The sequence below is a fragment of the Phacochoerus africanus genome, chromosome 15, assembly GCF_016906955.1.
Source record: "Phacochoerus africanus isolate WHEZ1 chromosome 15, ROS_Pafr_v1, whole genome shotgun sequence".
In the NCBI taxonomy this organism is placed as follows: Eukaryota; Metazoa; Chordata; class Mammalia; order Artiodactyla; family Suidae; genus Phacochoerus; species Phacochoerus africanus.
Window position 1 is genome coordinate 10098010 of NC_062558.1, and position 20388 is coordinate 10118397.

The 20388-nt window shown below is 44.7% G+C and overlaps 1 protein-coding gene across 1 annotated transcript in view; it reads right to left on the reverse strand.

Moving 5' to 3' along the window:
- EBF2 (EBF transcription factor 2) overlaps nt 1-20388 on the reverse strand; it is a 206196-nt gene that overhangs the window by 163929 nt on the left and 21879 nt on the right. The gene's annotated exons all lie outside the window — the stretch shown is intronic.

Genomic DNA, 20388 nt, shown 5'->3' on the forward strand with positions numbered 1-20388 from the left:
TTAGAGGTCGTGGGACTCGGCAATATGAACACAGCAGTATCCACTCAGCACATACTTTTCGGTCTACCATCTGCTGTCATTACCATCAGAAAGCACTCCCTCCTCTGGCCATCTTCACATGGTCACTTTCATGGGGCCCGAGATGAGAGCATAGGCTTTCTCACCGGAAGGGAGAAATAAATGTGTTCTGTTACTAAAGGAGCAGGCATTTCAAGAAAGCCCCATAATAGAAGCAAAGAAATTGATGGAGTTAAAATACAGAAGTCTTAAGAAATATTCTCAATGAGACATAGAAGGTATGACTTAATAAGAACTGTGCTCTATCCTTGCTTTTTTTTTTTTCTGGCTGTGCCTGCAGCATGAAGAAGTTCCCAGGCCAGGGAGTTCCTGTCGTGGCTCAGTGGTTAACGAATCTGACTAGGAACCATGAGGTTGCGGGTTCGATCCCTGGCCTTGCTCAGTGGGTTAAGGATCTGGCGTTGCAGTGAGCTGTGGTATAGGTCGCTGACTCAGCTTGGATCCTGCGTTGCTGTGGCTCTGGTATAGGCTGGTGGCTATAGCTCTGATTAGACCACTAGCCTGGGAACCTCCACTCCACCTAGGCCATGGGAGTGGCCCTAGAAAAGGCAAAAAAAAAAGCTTCCAGGCCACAGATCAAACCAAGCCACAGCAGTGACAACACCAGGTCCTTAACATGCTGAGCCACCAGGGAACTCCTATCCTTACTCTTTTGAACCAGGCTTATGTCAAGGAAGATGGCATCTGTGGTTTGATCATTTCACTGATCTGATCATTTCATGTTACCATGTTTGAAATGACTGGGTCAACAGGGAGAGAGGTTGGCCTTTTAGTGAGCTGTCAGTCTGCCAGACTTTGTGACTTGCCTTCCGCACTGACTCACTCCCTGACCTTGATCGAGTCCCTGAGCATTTCCTATGGCTTCCGACATTCTCCATTCACAAAATGTGAATCACTGTGGTATCAGTTCCCTTTGGGAAACTAGAGATACAATTTACTCCATCATGTGTTCCGACTAATATTGTCATTTACTATCTGCTCTCCTGTACGTCTTCACTGGAGTTGAGTTTCAGAGATCGTCTCTATCCAGGGGCCATTTGTGAAAATAAACACTGAAAGAGATACGCAAAGAAATAAGTAGCTAATTAGTCCCCCCCTTTGAAAGCACAAGTGAAAGCTGCTAGGAAGGGTCACCCTGAGAGGATGGAGGAGTCTAAAAGACATGGGGACTTTTAAATCCCTGCTTGGAGGTCCCAGGCCCACATGGGTCCTCCAAGCCACAGAGCAGAGGCTGAGCTGCAAGACTGGGATTGTCCTGAATTCCTGAATCAGACTCAGATCTTGACCCCCTAAAGAACCATCACTGTCCCATATGCTTGCCACTTTTTGCATGCACACACACACACACACACACTCCCCCACGGGAAAGCAGCTCCCAATTCGACACCTCACCCAGCCTGGTACCACTTGAAAAGTAACACACATACGTTTCCCTTAAAAATCGTTTTACCAGATATCGCAGCGTTTTTCCCTGAAGAAGGAAGATATCGCCGCATAGTTTCCAAGTGAAATAGTTTTAAATGTCCTACATTTGGGCTATTCACAGAGGCTAATATTTGAATCCACTTGGGAGACTGTGTCCCCGATTCCAATGCAATCGTCATGACCAGCAGGGCCTGGGAGATCTTCGAGGTCAATATTCGTTTGCACAAATCGCGTACCAGATGGACTTAAGTGATACACGGGTGTGAGTCTGTCTTCATGAAGCAGTATTTACAGCATATGGCAAGAGGCAGGGACACTTTCCTAATGTCCCATCCGTGGGAAGACTACAGAAAGCCACCATGGGCGTGATGGCCCCATTCACACATTCTCTCCCCCACTCGCTGGAATCCCCTCCCTCTTCTTCCCAGTCTGCATTTGACCAGTGACATTGCAAACACCTTCTGCCTTTATCACCATGAGAAGCCTTGGTTGAGAAGGACCCAGTGAGGTCATGTCCCATATGCCCATTAAACTGAGCATCCAAGAGCCAAAAGGCAGCCTGCTGGTGCCACAGAGACAGAGACTGAAGTGATGCCCAAGATATTCAGTTAACCACCCCAATCCTCACTGAGATAACTGTAGTTAATCGGGGGGGTGAGGGGGAAATCCTCTATGAAAAGGGCAGAGTGCAAATAGGATAAGAACGATGGCTTCCCATTTTACTTTTTCCTTAAAATTCTAATGCTGGTATTAAATTAGCAGCATTTTGTCATCTTCATTTTTCATATGCCAGGCATTTGTTCCCTTAAACACTAAACAGAAATGAAAAAAAAAAAAAAGCTACTCTACATAGAAATACATAGTTAACTGTCCAAGGGACAAACTACACTTAACCCTATTTATCAGGCTCCCCCCCTCCCAAAAAAAACTAAACAAAAACAAAAATAAAAACAACACACTACATGTATATGAAACTGCGGACCAAGATAGTTAAGGCAAAGAGTTCGTGACATTTTATTCGCCATGCTCAAACAGAAAACAAATTTTTGATTGCTTATATGTTCTGAAGTGTTTCCTGCCTACATATCCTCAGAAGTCCCAGGAGCTTTCCTGGACACATGGAAAATTTCAAGTTGAGCCATTTTTAAGTTATCCATGAGTGAAGGGCGGGGGGGGGGGGGGGAACAGCACATGGAGTGGGAGTTCGAATTTGTCATAAAGGAAGAAAAAAGTTATTTTGTCCTTTCTTTCCTTTTCCTGAGTCACTGGACAATGGCTGAACATACTTTGCCCGAGATTTTTATTTTTCAGAAAGAAGCGCATCACCCTTGTGCTGCAGCCAAGGATGAACGTATGCGGTGTGTTCTACATGAGTGAGCACCAGGGGATTCTAAAGGCAGATCTACATGTAACTGTAAGAACAGCCTTACCAGACGCAAATCAGATCGCACATCATAACGACAAATAACTGTAAGGAGAGTAAAGCCAGCATGGACCTAATATCCATCATCCAAAAAAGATTTTTAAAAATTTTTGAAAGCGCTTAACACAGAAATAACCACCAAGGAATTGGAGAGCCTTTACTGAGGGGCAAACACAGCAAAAGCCTGGCAACTGGAAGTGGACTGGGTCTCGTGCCTTCCAGTCGTGACTCTAAGAAACACGGGCCCCCAAAATAAAGAGTTCTGAGATGCTTCACAAGTGGCATCCGTGTGGTACGTCTACTAGAGTCTAGCAGGTCGTGTGCCAATGACAGGCGGGCAGAGCAGTACAGCAAGCCTGGCGTGTTTACTGGAGAGGAGCTGAACGGCTCGGGAGAGGACAAGGGCCAAAACCGTTTTGCAGGGAAACACCCCACTCAGAAATTTAGTCCCTGGCTTCGTGTCATGAATCTCCCATAAATATCTGAGGAGGTTGCCGACGTCCGAGAGCCAAGAGGAAAAACATGCATTCAGAGAACGAGCCAGAAGAGCCAGAACATGGAATAATCATCTCACTGGCCGTCCTCCACCTCAGATATTGCTGCCCAAGACTCTGGTTACGAAGGAACGAGAAAATGGACGAGAGCGGCTGCCTAGCCAGCAAGGGAAGGAACTTTGCTCTGATAAATAAACTTGTCACGGAGATAGGCCACACATCAGAAAGGAAAGGGGGGCGGGGGGGGAGCTTGGATGGATTGCGGGGGTGGGGGGGGGTGCGGCTGGGGTGATGGAGTCTTCCCGTCTCCCATCTCGGCTGGTCCAGGAGGCAGGGGAAACCAAATATTGGCATTGTCTGGCCCAGGCGATTTTTCCCCTTCTCATAATATAACTTTGTGAATATGTTGAAGCGAGTGTCTGCTGTTATTGGTCTAATGAGCTAACTCTGAAATCTGAGCTAAAGACAGCTCCCTAGTGGCTACTCACTGTTCCACAGACAGAAAGGAAACTCCTTTCAGGGGCCCATCAGGGCGAACCACTGCTGACAGCTTGGAACGGCACGACACACAGATTTATTTCACAGACAGCCACAGACAGGAATTTAGCACCCTGTGCTGGCCTCCTGCTTAGTGGAGAAGGTGTTAAAATGCAACCATGCAGAGCTCTCCCTTGAACAAAACCCAGTAGCAACTAATCAAGCGGTCACCCGTCCCCCCAGCAGAAAATTCTGGGCGCAGAGCAGCTGAGCGCCCCATCCTGACAGCTGCTGCCAGGGCGCCCGCTGCAGCTTGAGAGCTGCCTCGGAAATCGCCAAATATTTTGCCTGACCTTTCAACTTACAAATTAATTGATTTCTAAACAACGGCAAATGTTATTTATTTATTTATGACATCTCGGAAAGCCTGCTCGAGGGAAGGGCACGTCGCCTTTGAGAATATTCCCTGAGGCCTGCAGAGGCATCAGACCCCAAGGGTGGTGGTTCTCACTGCCCCTCCTCAGTGCCCCTTGTGGGGATGCAGAGCTCAGAGGCACTGAGGCATAGACATTTACCCGCCCACACTCCGCCAGTCTGTAACATTGTGTTACCTGCATGAAATAAGCATGTCAACTTTGTTTTATGCGTCTGTGTGTGCATATATATGTATTTATTCATGTGTGTAGATATATGTAAATATGCATGTGTGTGTATATAAAATTATAAGATATTCGTATATACATGCATATACATCTCCAAGGTAGCCTCCACCTTCAGGTTTGTAACAAAAGTTACTAACCTTCTCCCCACCACTGCACACCCTAAACAAGCAGTCATCAGTTCATCAGCTGAGCTACTTTTATTAAAGCAACTGAAACTGCATCCTGGTAACCGGAGGTTGTTCCCTAGGAAATTGCATACTGGTGGTGATATGGTTTATATTGATTATTTGGCTAATCTCGTTCGCACTCACCCATGCTACAGTTTCTCCTTTTTAGGTTGTGTTTCGGAAACAACCAACTTGTTCTGGTAAAAGGAGGAGAAGGAAGAGAGAAGAAGGAAGGGGAACAGGAGAAGAAACATTTTCCTTGCCTATTTTCTGGGCTGCGAACATGTTCCCAGCTCTCTCATTTTAAGTACCTTTTTTTCTTTCTGTCTCTTTAGGACCACACCCAAGGCATATGGAGGTTCCCAGGCAAGGGGTCAAATCGGAGCTGTGGCCTCTGGCCTGTGTCATAGCCACGTCAACACTAGATCCGAGCCATGTCTGCCACCTACACCACAGCTCATGGCAAGGCTGGATCCTTAACCCACTGAGTGAGGCCATGGATTGAACCCACGTCCTTATGGATACTAGTTGGGTTTGTTAACCACTGAGTCATGACAGGAACTCCCTTAAGTCCCATTTTGAAGGGCTCTAAATGCCATCTCCATCCACTGAATTCCCAATAAGCCTCTCCCTTGAGGTCACTTCTCTTTCTCCCTACCTCGACTCTTCTTTTTTCTTTTTCTTTCTTTTCTTTTTTGGCCTTTCCTCAACATATGGAGTGTCTGGGCCAGGGATCAGATCCAATCTGCAGTTGCAATCTACACCATAGCTGCAGCAATGCCATCAACTAAAAAGGACTCTGACCAAGATTCTGAAATGTGTCCTAGCAGAATCAAGTCCCCCTTTGTAGCTACTACTCTGTGGCACCCTCCCAGGTGTAGTTTGCCCTCCTGTCAGGTATGGGGGGAAAGTAACATTTATTTGGACTTTTTTTTTTTTTAAAGACCAACGTGTGGTCAAATTTCTGGGACACTTGTGTAACCAAAAAGAGCATAATATCAATAAGAAACGGACGCCTAGGCGAGTGCCCCCTCTCAGAGCTCCTCCTCTAGAGGGGTAACCCTTTTCCCACCTCACTCTGGTGACTTACAAAGGGAGCCTTGAGAGAACCAAAGGCTCGGAAAACTGAAGCGAGGAAAGAAACCTCATCACCCTAGGAAGCAAATCCATCTGCTCCCATTCCGAGACAGAAAAGAAAAAAAATGACGCCCTGTTTATTTTTCTACTTCCCCCACTTCTTTGCAGGCATATCATTTTCCTAGAGTTCTTGTGTCGTAGATTTTAGTTCAAGGACCGAGGTTTTATTTTTGTTTTTAAAGTCAAAGGGGGTGTGCGTAGGGTGGAGGCACAGGGAAAGGAGGGAAGGAAACCACAGGTAAGACATGTCACAGGGACTTGCTCTGGAAGGTTAGCTCTGCATATATAAGAGCATGTATGTGAAGTTCATATCACACTTACTAGCATAGGAAACATTAGGATAAGCGTATTTGCATTTCTTTTTTTTTTCTTTTCTTTTCTTTTTTTTTGTCTTTTTGCCATTTCTTGGGCCGCTCCCGCAGCACATGGAGGTTTCCAGGCTAAGGGTCAAATCAGAGTTGTAGCCACTGGCTTGCGCCACAGCCACAGCAACATGGGATCCGAGCCTCGTCTGCAACCTACACCACAGCTTACGGCAACACTAGATCCTTAACCCACTGAGCAAGGCCAGGGATCGAACCCGAAACATCATGGTTCCTAGTCGGATTCATTAACCACTGAGCCACGACGGGAACGCCAAGTGTATTTGCATTTCTATGAAGATAACGGTTTGTAAGAATACGATACAAAGAAAAATGCAATACAGAAATAAATAACTGGAAATAGAGAAATGTGCCTTTACCTCAAACTGAGCCTCATCTAAGTGACTCCTGTCCCCATCGAAGTTTGTCCCCTCCTTCTCGTTCTCACTCTTCCTTTCTTCCTGGAGTGGAGACTATATCTAGCATATTCAATAGGCCCTTTCTTTCTGTGTTTGCATTTTGAGATGAAATCTATTAAGCAAAGATGAAGTGTGAGCCAAAATGGGCAGATAAGCTTCCAAGCTTTTCCTCGAATGAACATAGTTGCAGTGTTTTTGTTTCTTTTGTTTTGTGTTTTTAATGGTATATCGAAGTTCCTGGGCCAGGGATTGAATCCCAGCCGAAGCTGTGGCCTACGCCGCAGCTGCAGCAACACCAGATAATTTTAACCCACTGTGCCAGGCTGGTGATTGAACCCTCGCCTCCCCGGCGACTCGAGCTGCTCCAGTGGGATTCTTAACCCACTGCACCACAGCAGGAACTCCCCATAGTTACAGTTTTTATTCTGGACTTAGGTGTGTGTACTCTGCCTCTGAGACATCGTCCCTATTGGTGCCATTTGCAGATTTCAAGCAGGTACTACTCGTGAGGCACCCAGTTAAAAGGAAATATCCCTGTCTCTTGCTTAGTATGTAATGTGTACCTTCAAAGCAACCCCCTTACCTGGGACCTTCTCTGGGAAAGATTAAACAGTCTCCAAGAAGTAGATCTTCTATTATTTCCTCATTAAACAACTGGTTGTTGACACCAAGTATGTGTTAGGCATTATTCTAGACGTTAGGCATAAACCACTAAACAGAAAGGCAAAAATTTCTGCCTTCTATGGGTTAGTAGAGTGGGAGTCAAGGCAGATAATATGGACAACTGACAAATAAATGAGCAAAATGTACAGTATGTTAATTGGTTTAAAAAAAGTGCAGTGAGGAAAAATCTAATAGGAAAGAAGGTTAGGAACTTTGGGGTTGGGAAGGAGGTCTGTCCACTGAGCTGACCTTTAAGCAAAAGATCCAAAGGATATCTGAGCAAAACCTTCACACTGAAACATGCTGTCCCAGTGAAAAAGTAGAGATGAATGAACTGATGACATTCAATAGTTTCTCCATCAGTTTTCATCATTCCAATCTCTGTCAATGGGAAAACAGCTGTATTCCTCCCCATTTTTCTTCCAGGGACCAGACTGCAATTTCTCACACTCTTTTCTACTTCTTTTCCCTCTGAACTCGCACCATTTGGTTCCTGCTGTCTTAACTTAAGTATTCCTTTAAGTAATATTTGCCCAGCGTCGGCTCTATGTCAACGTTTTGAGGAAGAAATATCAAGATGGTAAGAGGAAGCATCTATGATATTACATGAACGCTCCCCAACTCTAAATCATCTCTCTCTGCCCTCCCACCAAACACCCATCCCTGCTCCTTGCTCTACTTAAGGCAGAAAAATTGAGAGCTCCCCCTTGAGTACTTGGGATTTCTAATTCTAGACACCCCACCCACCCACCCACACACACACACACACACACACACACACACACACACACACACACACACGGTAAATAGACGTGCTCCAGTTATAACAATTCAGATTCCCTGGTTTTCTAGTACATGCTGCCTTAAATTGCATTTCCGCTCACTATTAAAAAATCAAGGCAAGCCACAACAAGATGACTCCATGCAATTTTGTATCACAGGTAAAAGAAAACCTTGTCGATATGAAATCAGACAGTGTAAAATTCTCTCCCAGAGGAACCTGGCATTATTACATCCCCCATCAATCATGGTATTGTTTCTCCAACAACTGTATCAGACTCGGCATCCGGATATTGCTATGTCATCCTACCAATTCAGCAGGGAAGTCAGATACCCTTACAAACAATTCCAGGCCCACCAAAATCTGCCCTCTTGCAAGAGATTCCAAAGTCCTCACTGGTTTCCAACCATCATCAACTCCTCAAATTCCAGGACTTTAGTATTGGGTGTAGTGGAATTAGACTGAAACATTAATGTATGACCTATACGTATACATTTATGAAAAAACCCTCTGAACTTGGCCTAGGCATATATGAAGAAATGCTATAGACACATTATAATAATATATAATATATCATTAAATGGCATATACTTAAATTCTTAACCTATCAAGGATTAGTTCCTATTCTGGACCTTCCATTTAATGCCAGGCTATCCTTCCCTCTAGCCCATATCATGAATCATCTATACATAGCATCCAGGCAGTGTTCCAAGTATCAAGAATGTAAGAGATAGATACCCTACTAGACGCAGCAAAGCCTCACCGTCTACACCGACATTTTTTTTTTCAGGAGAGATCTTGGGGTTTTGTTTTATCAGATGGTCTCAATGCAGGTAAAAATGATAACTCCAAGCTTCAGCTTAAGTTATGGATACTGGCTGAACTTTGAAACTGCCTTTTCTTTATCCCCTTGTGCCATTAAGAAGAAAACCCTGTCCCCTCTCGCTTCCTCCTCCCCCCACCTTACACACACACACATACACGCAGTATGCACACAGACTAAAAAGTTGACTTTGAAGGTTTCAATCACCCTAATGTTCTTCCCTTTATCCCCGCCGCTGATAACCCAAAGCAAGTGAAGTGAGGATCTTGCCTTGGACCCTGCGCAGAAAACGCCTGCAATGCATCCACTTTATGAACCTTATTTATAATCCTCTGTAAATTCACCCAAAAGTCATGAACTACATAATACTAATTCTTATAGGTTGACATATTTCCCTGATCTTTCATGAGCCACATGGGGAAACAGTTTTCTCCTGATCTGAATGAAGAAGAAAAACAGTGATCCTAATCAACCATTTGCCCTTAGTGGCTTCCCTAAACAAATCTGGGAAAGCGCTTAAAGGCTTGGGAATAACCATGACCCTGCTTGATGCACTGTAATAACCCTACCTAATTATACTGATATAAAAACTAATTGGAAAGATAGCAAATGTCAGGGTAAGATGCAAATCGTAGGGTGTTAATTGCTGAACAGGTGCTGGAATAGAATTAAATGAGCATTCTGATTAAAAGAGTGGAGGAAACAAATGTGGACCCCCGATACAAACTTGGCCATGTGACTTCTTCAGCGGTCCATTCCACCAGGAAAAGGTCACGGTGCTGTGACCTCTGTTCTGTGATGGGTGGACCAAGCAAATAAGAGTGACCACAGAAGAAAAAGACAATATAGCAACAATGTCAAGAAGACTTCTGCTAAGTTTCAGCCCTGGAGACATGCAGGAGTATTTTAGAAGTTCTTAGATACGTGGACAAGCTGAGGGAGAATCAGGAATGCATAAATGCTCCCCCTTCCCCAGCTATAAGCCTGTGCCCTTCCACCTTGAACCAGACGTCCTCCTGTTCCCCCACTGCTCTGCCACAGTAGTGAGTGCTCCTCGGTCCTCAGTACACATTTGTGGGTTGACCAAGTCCTTGATAAAGCAGCCGAATCAACAGCATTTCTTGCCTTCCATAAGCTGAGACAGTATGAGAGCAATGGCTCTGGGGTGGAGTGACCTGATATAGAGAATGCCTCGGAAGCTCCAATTGCTAGAGGCCGCTCACACTTATAGCAAATGGTATTCACCAATGCTCTTGTAATTCAAATTTTATTTTTTTTTGTCTTTTTTTCAAATTTTATTTTTTAATTGACTTGCAATGCTGCTAGATTCAAGTGTACAGCAAAGCGAATCAGTTATACATATACATATATTCCTTCTTTTTCAGATTCTTTCCCCAAATGGGTTATTATATTGAGTAGATTTCCCTGCACTATACATGTTACTTATCTATTTTATATCTAGAAGTGTGTATATGTTAATCCCAACCTCCTAATTTACCCCTCCCCCCAATGTTTTCCCTTTAGAAACCATAAGTTTGGTTTTGAAGTCTTTGAGTCTGTTTCTACTTTGTGAATAAGTTCTTTTGTGTCATTTTTTATTAGATTCCACATCTTAGTGATCTCATATGTTATTTGTCTTTCTCTGACTTACTTCACTTGTGGGAGAAAATCTTTGCCAATGAAGCAACCGAGAAGGGATTAATCTCCGAATTTTAAACTACATCTATAAGACTTCCTCCTTAGCCCCGTGTATCAGTGGAGAAGGTTTTGTCACAAACTCCTGGTGCCTTGGTCAATCTCTTGAACAATTGTCATTAAATTTCCTGACACGTGGCAAATCCTGGACCAATGGCACCAGGGCGATGAGTCCTCCAAGGGAGCAGAGACCCTGGGGGCAGTGACTCTAAGTGGACACTGGTGACAGCAGATAGGAGCACCTAAGCTTGAGAAGAACCCTTCCCAACACCACAATGCCCTCCATAGCTCCACCACCTAAAGAAGCCCTTTTCCTCACACCAGAAGAAATGTTCTACTTCGGGGCCCTAATATTGTTCCCAATCTACTGCTGTGAATAACCTAGAAGGGAGTTATCCCATTTCCAGGTAGGATGCCACAGCTTAAATGTTCTTTCCTCCCAAAGTCTGCAGGTCTTTGAGATTATGATGCCAGAAAACTAAACTGACTCTTCCGTGCTGGGCAGGTAAAGCAGCGGGTCTTGCTTTATTCCATCGATGTTTCTCCCTCTGCCCTGCCCCCAGGGTTAGAGCAATTCATTGATTGTGCTCATCCCACTTGGGGGCCTTCTGCCTGCTTAGATTGGGTCTGGGGGATACAAGCTAAGGGCAGCAGGGGACAGATGGTGACAACTTTAACCCTTCTACTTCAGACCTATGTCTACTAAAGTTAGAGCAGATGCCTGATGAACCCAGTTCACTTCCTTTTATTTTATTTTATTTTTCTTTGTATGTAACTGATTTGGCCTGTACTTATATTGGGCAAAAGAAAATAATGCGATGTTACATCAGACAGGGCTTCAACTGAGCTACCCAATTTCAAAGTGCAAACAGAGGAGATTCCCAAATGCTTTAAGAAGGAAATGTGTGCAACAGAAGAAAGGCTGGGGGAAAAATGTAATTGAAATGTATACATGTAAAGATAACCTGACCCCCTTGCTGTACAGTGGGAAAATTAAAAAAAAATTAAAAAAAAAAGAAGGAAATGTGGCTACAGGAGGCACGGGTGAGATTTCACCTTGTTTATTTATGCTTTTATAAGGACACTGAGAATAATAATAAAACAGGATGGGAAAGAGAAAAATTTTGCTCCAGCATAGAGATGGGTGGGTATAACCTCCTCACTCTTTCCTCGTCTTTGATCTTAAGAAAAGCTCACTTTCTCTTTAAGGAACAAAAATAAACTGTCTCCTGCGTAATAAAGTCAAGATACTTGCCAGTAAAAATTGGTTAAGGTCAACACTTTTGAAGGTCAAATGAGTTTGAGACAAGATGTCATGTGGGATCACCATTCAGCGCATTTAGTTAAATGGTTAAAAATAATAAAAAATAATGACAGTAGTGGAGTTATTTAAAAAAAAAAAAACGCAGAAGTCAGAGAAAATGAGAGAACCAGATGTCTTGGAGGAATGCTGGGAAATGCTGAAGAGAAAGCCTTCTCCCACCCCAAACAAAAGCTTCCCCAAGGATCTGTTGAGACTTGCTGTCAGTATCTGCTGTGCATTCAACATCGTATATCTTTTTGGTGTTTTGTTGTGAGGTTTTTCTTACTTATTTATTTTAACAAAGAAGACACAATAGGGAAAACTTTTTTTTTTTTTTAAAGATGGCAATTCAAATGGACCCCAAGGCAAGCATTTCCCCAGGTGCCTCATGCATCTGCCTTGTCTAAAGATCCAAAAGAGCCCCCGAAGTTATACTGCCCTGATACAAAATTGGAACAAAAAAGGGCCAGCTTCACATTCAGCTTTTCCGAACATGATACATGATGGAACTGAGGAGAAGATACCATCCAGGTTCCCAAGGAAGATCTCCACTTTTTATAAAACAGAGCATGAACAGGTCGCAGCTCAGAGACTGCCAGGAGATGCAAATGAGCTCTCGAGGGAGACCTCCGTGGTTCCAAAAACAAACTCGGAATTTGCACTGACAGTGAAGCCAGGGTTCCGGGTTATGTCACATCCTCTCGCGGGGCGAGAGGTGGGCAGCCAGGCCCGGGGCTTTTCATGAGCTGTATGCTTTTCCAGGTCACAAGCTCACCCAAGGAACCAAAAAGTCTCTTATGCCAGGGGATGCTTTCAAACTCCAATGAGGCCCCCTGCAAGACGCAAGTTCCAAGTGCTGCTCGCTGCCAGTGACAATGAGAACAATCTGAAAATGTTCCTCCCAGAAAAAAATACAGTCTTTTTTGTTGGAACAGGGGTGTAAACGCCAGCCAATCTCTTTTGGCACCAAATGCTGTAAGAAGTGCTTTCACCGTGCCACCTCTCGACAAAAACGCCCTCAATGAGCGTCCTCCAAGGACCGGCTTTGAAAAGGGGTTTCGCGTATCAGGTTAATGCATGCACTTGGCACGGCCCAACTTTTGCACCAAAGGCTCTGGGGTATGGGGTGATAAGAGCCAGGTTCTGTTTGTTAACGATAAGGCAATTATTTCTTTGGTACTTCATAGGAAAAAAAAAAAAAATCTTACAGCAAAGATTCAAACAAGGATCCCCAGGGAGACAACGGAACTCGTAGGTTGGAAAAGTTTCTTTTTTTTTTTTTTCCTTCACAGGAGCAAACAAATGGGCCATTGAGAGCAACAGAACGGCTAAGGCGAAGTTACCGACAAACATGCTGGCAGCCGCTCCCACAGCAGCCCTCCGTAACTTAGGGAGGGAGACAGGCAGCAAGAGGAGGGAGAGACAGAAAAAGACAGAAAATGGGAGGAAAGGAAAATGATAAAAGGAGGAAAGGACCAGAGTGAGGTGAAAGTAAAGAGACAAAAAAGAACAGAAGGGTGGTGATGAGAGAACAGAATGGACAGACCGAGCCCTTAGTGGCACTGCCTGTGTATTTGGAGAGGGACCATGAACCTGGATGGGAGAACATTAGAGCCTTTTTCTTCTTCTTCTTACAGCTGCACCTGTGGCATACGGATGTTCTCTGGCTAGAGGTCAAATCAAAGCTGCAGCCACGACCTATGTCACAGCCATGGCAACACCATATCCTTAACCCACTGAGTGAGGCCAGGGATCGAACCAGCATCCTCATGGATACTAGTTGGATTTGTTACCTACCAAGCCATGATGGGAACTCCTAGATCTTTATTATCACTGCCTCCAAACTAAACTTGGCATTTCCTTCCATTTTAAATGTAGACAATAAGGTCCACATTACATTTGAAAAAGGGGGGGAGGCGGGGAGGGGATGCATTAGGCATCCTCCCCCTTTGCAGGCATAATATTTCAGTGAAGAGGTATGTGGTATTTTTCAGTTTGGAAAGGAGCTCCTTTCATTTACTCCCTGGGTCCAGCTTTCTGCCTCAAAGCCAAGGTTTCCTAAACTTCTCTTGAACTCTCTAATGTGCAACAAGCTTCGGCTTCAGATGCCCGGGAGCTTTCAGGGAGTTTTTCTCAAGGTCGTCATATTGGACTCACAGATGAGAGTTAGTCCCACAGTCTTGCAGGTCAGATCCAGCACAATTCTTTTTTTCCTGACACAATTTTGCTCAGCTGGTTCCCTCTAAACTCTGTACAACTCACCAAAACTGCCAAAGAAGCATGTCACTGATGCCTCATTTTTAGTTTCCTACTAGGGTAAAAAAAAAAAAAAAAAATGCAGAAGAGATCAAGATATTCTGCAGATGGAATGGGTCTCAAAACTTCTGCTCACCTCTCTTAGTCCTCAGAATGATGTCATAGCGCCCCAGTTCCAAGGACCTGTAAACCCTGCTCACGGGGAAGGCTGGCACTCAGATGTCAGGAAGCCATTGCCCCATGACCTACAGGGTGATCTACTAGTTATGGTCCTGCTACATGTGGGTGGGGGTAACTATATCCAGTTCAAGCCTTTGGAAATTCCCACCTAGTATTCCAATATCACAGACTGGCCTGTCCCAACTGATAGAAATCGTGCAAACTCCCCCAAATTGCTCTCTCTGCTGTAGTCTGCTGGTACTTAGGTTTATTGCAGAACCTGGGCTCTGTTTCAAAAGTTTCTACACTAAAGCATCCTCCTCCTCACAAAGCAAGGAGACCTGACACCTTGACCTGGAGCTGGATTAGGATGGAAATCCTCAGAATGGGCATTATACTCAAAACCACCCACCTGACCAGAGGTTAAGAAAGAAGGAGGCAAAGCATATGTGTATGTGTGTGTGTGTGTGTGTGAGAGAGAGAGAGAGAGAGACTGGGTCACTTTGCTATACAGGTGAAAATTGACAGAACACTGTGAAGCAGCTATAATAGAAAAAATAAAAATCATTTAAAAAAAATAAACAAATGGCCAAAAAAAAAAAAAGACAAAAAAACAAAATGAACAAAAAGAAAGGAGTTCCCGTCATAGTGCAGCAGAAACAAATCCAACTAGGAACCATGAGGCTGTGGGTTTGATCCCTGGCCTCTCTCAGTGGGTTAAGGATCCAGCATTGCCATGAGCTGTGCTGTAGGTCGCAGACCCGGCTTGGATGTGGTGTTGCTGTGGCTGTGGCGTAGGCTACAGCTCCAATTGGACCCCTAGCCTGGGAACCTCCATATGCTGTGGGTGCAGCCCTAAAAAAACAAAACAAAACAAAACAAGACAAAAAAACAAAACAAAAAAATAAATGGCAAGTTTACAAAAATTAAAATGGCACATTGTTTTATAAAATGAAGAAAAAAGAAAGAAAGAAAGAAAGAAAGGAGGAGGCAGCTGTTTTCAGGGAAGAGCCAGTTTTGAAAAACTTCAAGCACTTTTCTCACCTAAAGAGTGGACTGTGAGCAGTGAGGTCCTGCAGTACAGCACAGGGAACAAAATCCCATCCCTTGGGATAGACCGTGAGGGAAGACCATATGAAAAAAAGAATGTATACATGTGAATGACTGGGTCACTTTGCTGTACAGCAGAAGTTGCTACTGCAAATCAACTATACTTAAAAAATTTTTTTTAAAGAGTGGACTGTTTTAAAGGATAGGGGAGGGCTTCTCAAAGAGGCACCCACAGCTTCACTTCCTCTTTTAGAGGAGGAAGGTTTCTACCAGACAAAGGAAGAGTCTGGGCCTCCACATGGTAAGTGGAGCCCGTGTGGAGGCAGGTGTGGCATCTGGGGTGGAGATGGTCAGGCACAGGGAGGAGAGGGATGCAAAGCCAGATGGGTTGCCCCAACCAAAACCATACATAGCACAGACTTACCTCACTGTCTGGTTCATTTGCTTCCAGTCTCAGTGATGCGAATTGAGACAACTGCTTTAAAAACTCAGAAGCCACCATAAAAATAGAAAATTATTGCCTCCTGTCATGACCAAATATTAAACACAGTGCACACCTAATGACTCTATCCTTCCCCAGGGAAGAAGCTTTATGAACAATAAAATCCCAGCAGACATCCACTGTTTGGGTTGGGGGCTCTCATTATGGGCTCACTGATCCAATACAATTTACAAGCTCAATGGACTCCACTTGAGGTGAAAACCGCCAAGCCGGAGTTATAAACGGAACACCTACGGTGCAACCAGCATTTCACTCTTCACTGGGGAAAGAAAAGACGAAAGCAGGAATTGGGGAGAAAGGCATTAGGGACAAGTTGCTCATAGCAATGCTTCTGACACCCCCCCCCCCCCCCCCGCATTGCTCAAGGTCAGAGTCACCAGTAGGAGGGCAAGGTAGGCAGGGAGAGAGCAAGGGAGACCCTAAAAGCAAAGGCAGGGAGGAAGGAGAGAGGTGAGCAAAGGAAAAAGAGGGAGATGGGGAGAAGGGTGGGGTCTGAGGGAAGCAGAAGGGGAATTTTTAAATCTGCTGCCCTCTTTTCTTTTCAGGCTGACTCGACACGACATCAGATTTTCAAAGTTAGATTATTTTTTTTTTTCAGTTCACTAAATCATCCAGACAGATACCTAAATGGTGGTTACCCTTCATCTTGTGACTCAACATCTGGAGGACAAAGTGCACAAGCCACTCTACGCTGACTCGCATGAGCAGCAGGCGGACTGTTCGCGGTAAATCGAAGGCAAGCCTGGCCCTTGTTCAAACGTCAGCCAAGACCAAGTGGGGAGAGAGGAGCTTCCCCTTTACCTTTAACTTCGTGCAATTTATCACTCGAGCCTAAACAGTCCCACATGTGTGAAGCACTGGAGACAGACTTGCGGAAGGCCGAACAAAGGCTCTCAGGGAAGGCAGAAAGTGAGCAGGAGATGGACGATGGACACGAAGCAAAAGCAATGCCACGGAGGTGACAAGTCCATAAAACAGGGTCTAGACAGAGCAGGAGCCTGAGGCACCAGGAGGTGACAAAAAAGAGAGAAGAGACAGAACACTGGCTGGGCGGAGAAACTGGCCAAGACGGGAGTCCTCCCCCCAAATACTGATGGTTCCCGATAAAGTTTCCTGCTCAGCTCTCAGCCTCCTAAGTGAATCTCCTACGTGTGAATCAACTTCCACACGGACAGATGCGGTGAAGGTGCTGAGCCCCCATGTGAAGACAAAAAACACGACCAGGAGTTGCTACACACGTGCTAGATGGCTCTGGGGTCACTTAGGGCTCAGACGGCCTTTCCTCATCTCCCTGCTTCCCAGCCCTGATGCCCAGTTGTTCAGATCAGAAACGGGGATTCAGGTACCCTTGCCAGATAATTCACAGGCTGCCCAGTGAATTTTGAATTTCACACAAAACAATAACTACTTTTTCAGTGTAAGTATGCTGCCAGGGAAAGGCTTGTACTGACAATGTATGTGCTGTTTATCTGAAATTCAAATTTAACTGAGACGTAGTTACCAAAAAAAAAAAAAACCCCAAAACCAAAAAACAAAACAACAACAACAACAAAAACCCTTCCTTGTTTAGTCAATATTTAAAGTTAACTGGCTATCTTATATTTTTATTTGCCAAATCTGGCAACTCCAGATTCAGTGAGAGGGAGGAAATGACTACATGGGTGGGAAATGAATGAATGAGTAAACGCAGGAATGACAGAGGGGTAGTCAAGTCAGATCTGAGCTCCTGCTGCTACAGTCATCATCCTATGACGGGAACAATGGTCACTTCAAGCCCTCGACCCCCATGTCATAAATCTGTGTCCTACAGCAACCTTACCTCTTCGGAGTAAGAAAAAGCCTCTGCCTGGAAGAAACTGGCTACATGCAAACTGACCACTTTGAAGTAAAATGCCATCAGTCTGACCATTGGCATGATGCTTGGAATTGACGAGTCCTCCAAAGCTTCGTCCAGAGAGAAGCTTTGCAGGACAGCAACAATACAGTGACACAAATGCTGTGTTTTCTCCTGCCACCACCCCCTCAGCTTTTAAGAACTGCCACAGTTTTGTCCTGGGAGCTGGAGACCTTGTCTCTAATCCCAGGTGAATCTTTGACCTGCTTCCTACACTGCCCCTGCAGCAGCTGCTCTTCAGTTGGGTTTTCTCACCTGAAAGGCAGGATCACAGACCCTATACACAGCTATAACGAATCATGAGCAGAGCTTTAAATCAATCATGAAAATGTTCTGTGAAATTGTGCAAATCTGGACCCAAAGCCAAAGAAAGAAAAAGGCTCATCCTTTGTCTCCGTGAAGATCCACCTCGAGGGCTTTATTGGAGAGGCTATGGGTGAGTGACGACATTTAGAAGTACTTAGAATGCTTAGGAGCCACTGAGCATTCCATTTTGTGAGTTCTCTCTTTAAAAAGATTGAGGAGGTCCCGCTGTGGCTCAGTGGTTAACGAACCCAACTAGTATCCATGAGGACGCAGGTTCGATCCCTGACCTCGCTCAGTGGGTTAAGGATCCAGTGTTGGCCTGAGCTGTGGGGTAGGTCGCAGACACAGCTCAGATCCCAAGTGGCTGTGGCTGTGGTGTAGGCTGGCAGCTGCAGCTCTGATTGGACCCCTACCTGGGAACCTCCATATGCCACAGGTGCAGCCCTCAAAACACAAAAATAAAATAAAATAAAAAGGTTTAGCATCTCATGGGCCTTAAGAAATGGAGGTGTTAATCCCACAGCGCTGGCCTGAATCCAATGGTTCCTTTCCCGCAAAGTCTTCCATTCCTGCCATGATTTCAGGGGACCAGGAATTTCTCTCGTACTTCCTCCTCAAAAGCTCCTGTTATGTGGGAGCAGCTGCAGTGTTTCTCATCAGCTCTGGCTCCTTGGTGGTCTTGAGGGGGCTGGGAAAGTTTAAGTTTAGAACAAAACCTTTCTGATGATTTAATTAATTACCTGGGTCCAGAATGATGAAATGCTGACTCCCTCTAGACATGGGTCTAGACTGCCTAACATGCTTTGAGCATCTAGCCCCTCAACCACTTTCCTTTCTGATCATCAAATGCCTCCTCCAACGCAACTCCAGGTTACTGTGCAGAACGGAACAGAGCAACCGAGAACAATTCTTACGAGATTTCCATCAACAAGCAATCCAGTCAAGCCCTGGTGGGTAGAACCCTAAATCTGCAAGTCATCTGTGGGTAACTGCCTTTTCATCACCCTGAGCTATGTGTCCTATTTTCCAGGCATTTGGTCTGGTCGCCTCCTAGCTGGGTCCACAACAGGCCCAGAAGAACTTATCCAGCCCCATTTGCTGAAACAGAAAAAGGAAATAACTGGGAGTTCTAGAATGTTCTCTCTGAGCAAACACGTAGTCATAGCAACCTTTCTAAAGTTCCAGGCCCTTCAGTTCCCCTGAAAGCCAGCCAGACCACTTTGGGAAAGGACACCTTTCTTACAAACAAATATCCAGGTCTTATTTGCAGCACAGCACCATTTCAGAGTACTTTTGGTCTACTCCTCAGCTCCTCCACTTCTATTGAATCACTTCTATTGAATCACTTCTATTGACTCAATCGCACAATTTTATGAGGAAGAAGCTGGAAGTTGAAGTATACCATTATCTGTTCTGAATAACCCCACACATCCAGCTGGTCCTCTGATTTTCAATGGGCATTGATCCAGGGGACATACACCAGCCCTTTGAATGAGAGCAAGATAGTAAAGGTGAACTCGTTTTGGTCTTTCTCCCTCTTTCCTAAAGAACTACTTGCAAATGGTTTGGGTTCTCACAGACATCCAGGCTACTAAAAAATTCACAGATTGCCAGATGGTACAACAGCAGTTCTTTGCAAAGGATCTAAGCTTTCCAGGGAACAAAGGACGTGTACTCATGGGGACAAGTGGCAACATCAGCAAAAGCTTTGGGGTGGTGGGTGTATTGGGGGAGGGGAGGCGGGCTGTGGAGAGGTGAGAAAATGGGCATTTCACCTCCTCGACTGGTATCTGGCAGGAAAAAACTGACTCCCAACTGCTGCTGGTGTTGGACAGAGGCATGTCCAGAATAAGTTGAAAGAAACAAAATCAGAAACTGGGACATTTTATTTCACAAAATTTGAAAGCCTGTGCCAATCCTCCCAATTCCTGATGGTACAGGGTGATGGAAATATGCCTAGGAGTTCCCTGGTGGCCCAGTGGTTAAGGATTCAGCGTTATAACTGGCCCCAGAACTTCCTCATGAGGTGGGTACAGCCAAAAAAATTAGTTAAAAAAATAAAAAAATAATGCCCAAAATTTGGCAGGTAAACTTATAAATTCCTAAAGAGCCACAAAAAGAAAGACATTTGTAAATGATTGTAACATCTTCCTAAGAAGTTCTCCTACTTTCATTCTGCGTTTTGTCTTTTCTTTTTTAAAAATTACAAGTATAATTGATTTATCAATGTTGTGCCAATTTCTGCTATATAGCAAAGTGACCCAGTCATACATATATATATTCCCTTTCTTATATTATCCTCCATCAGGGTC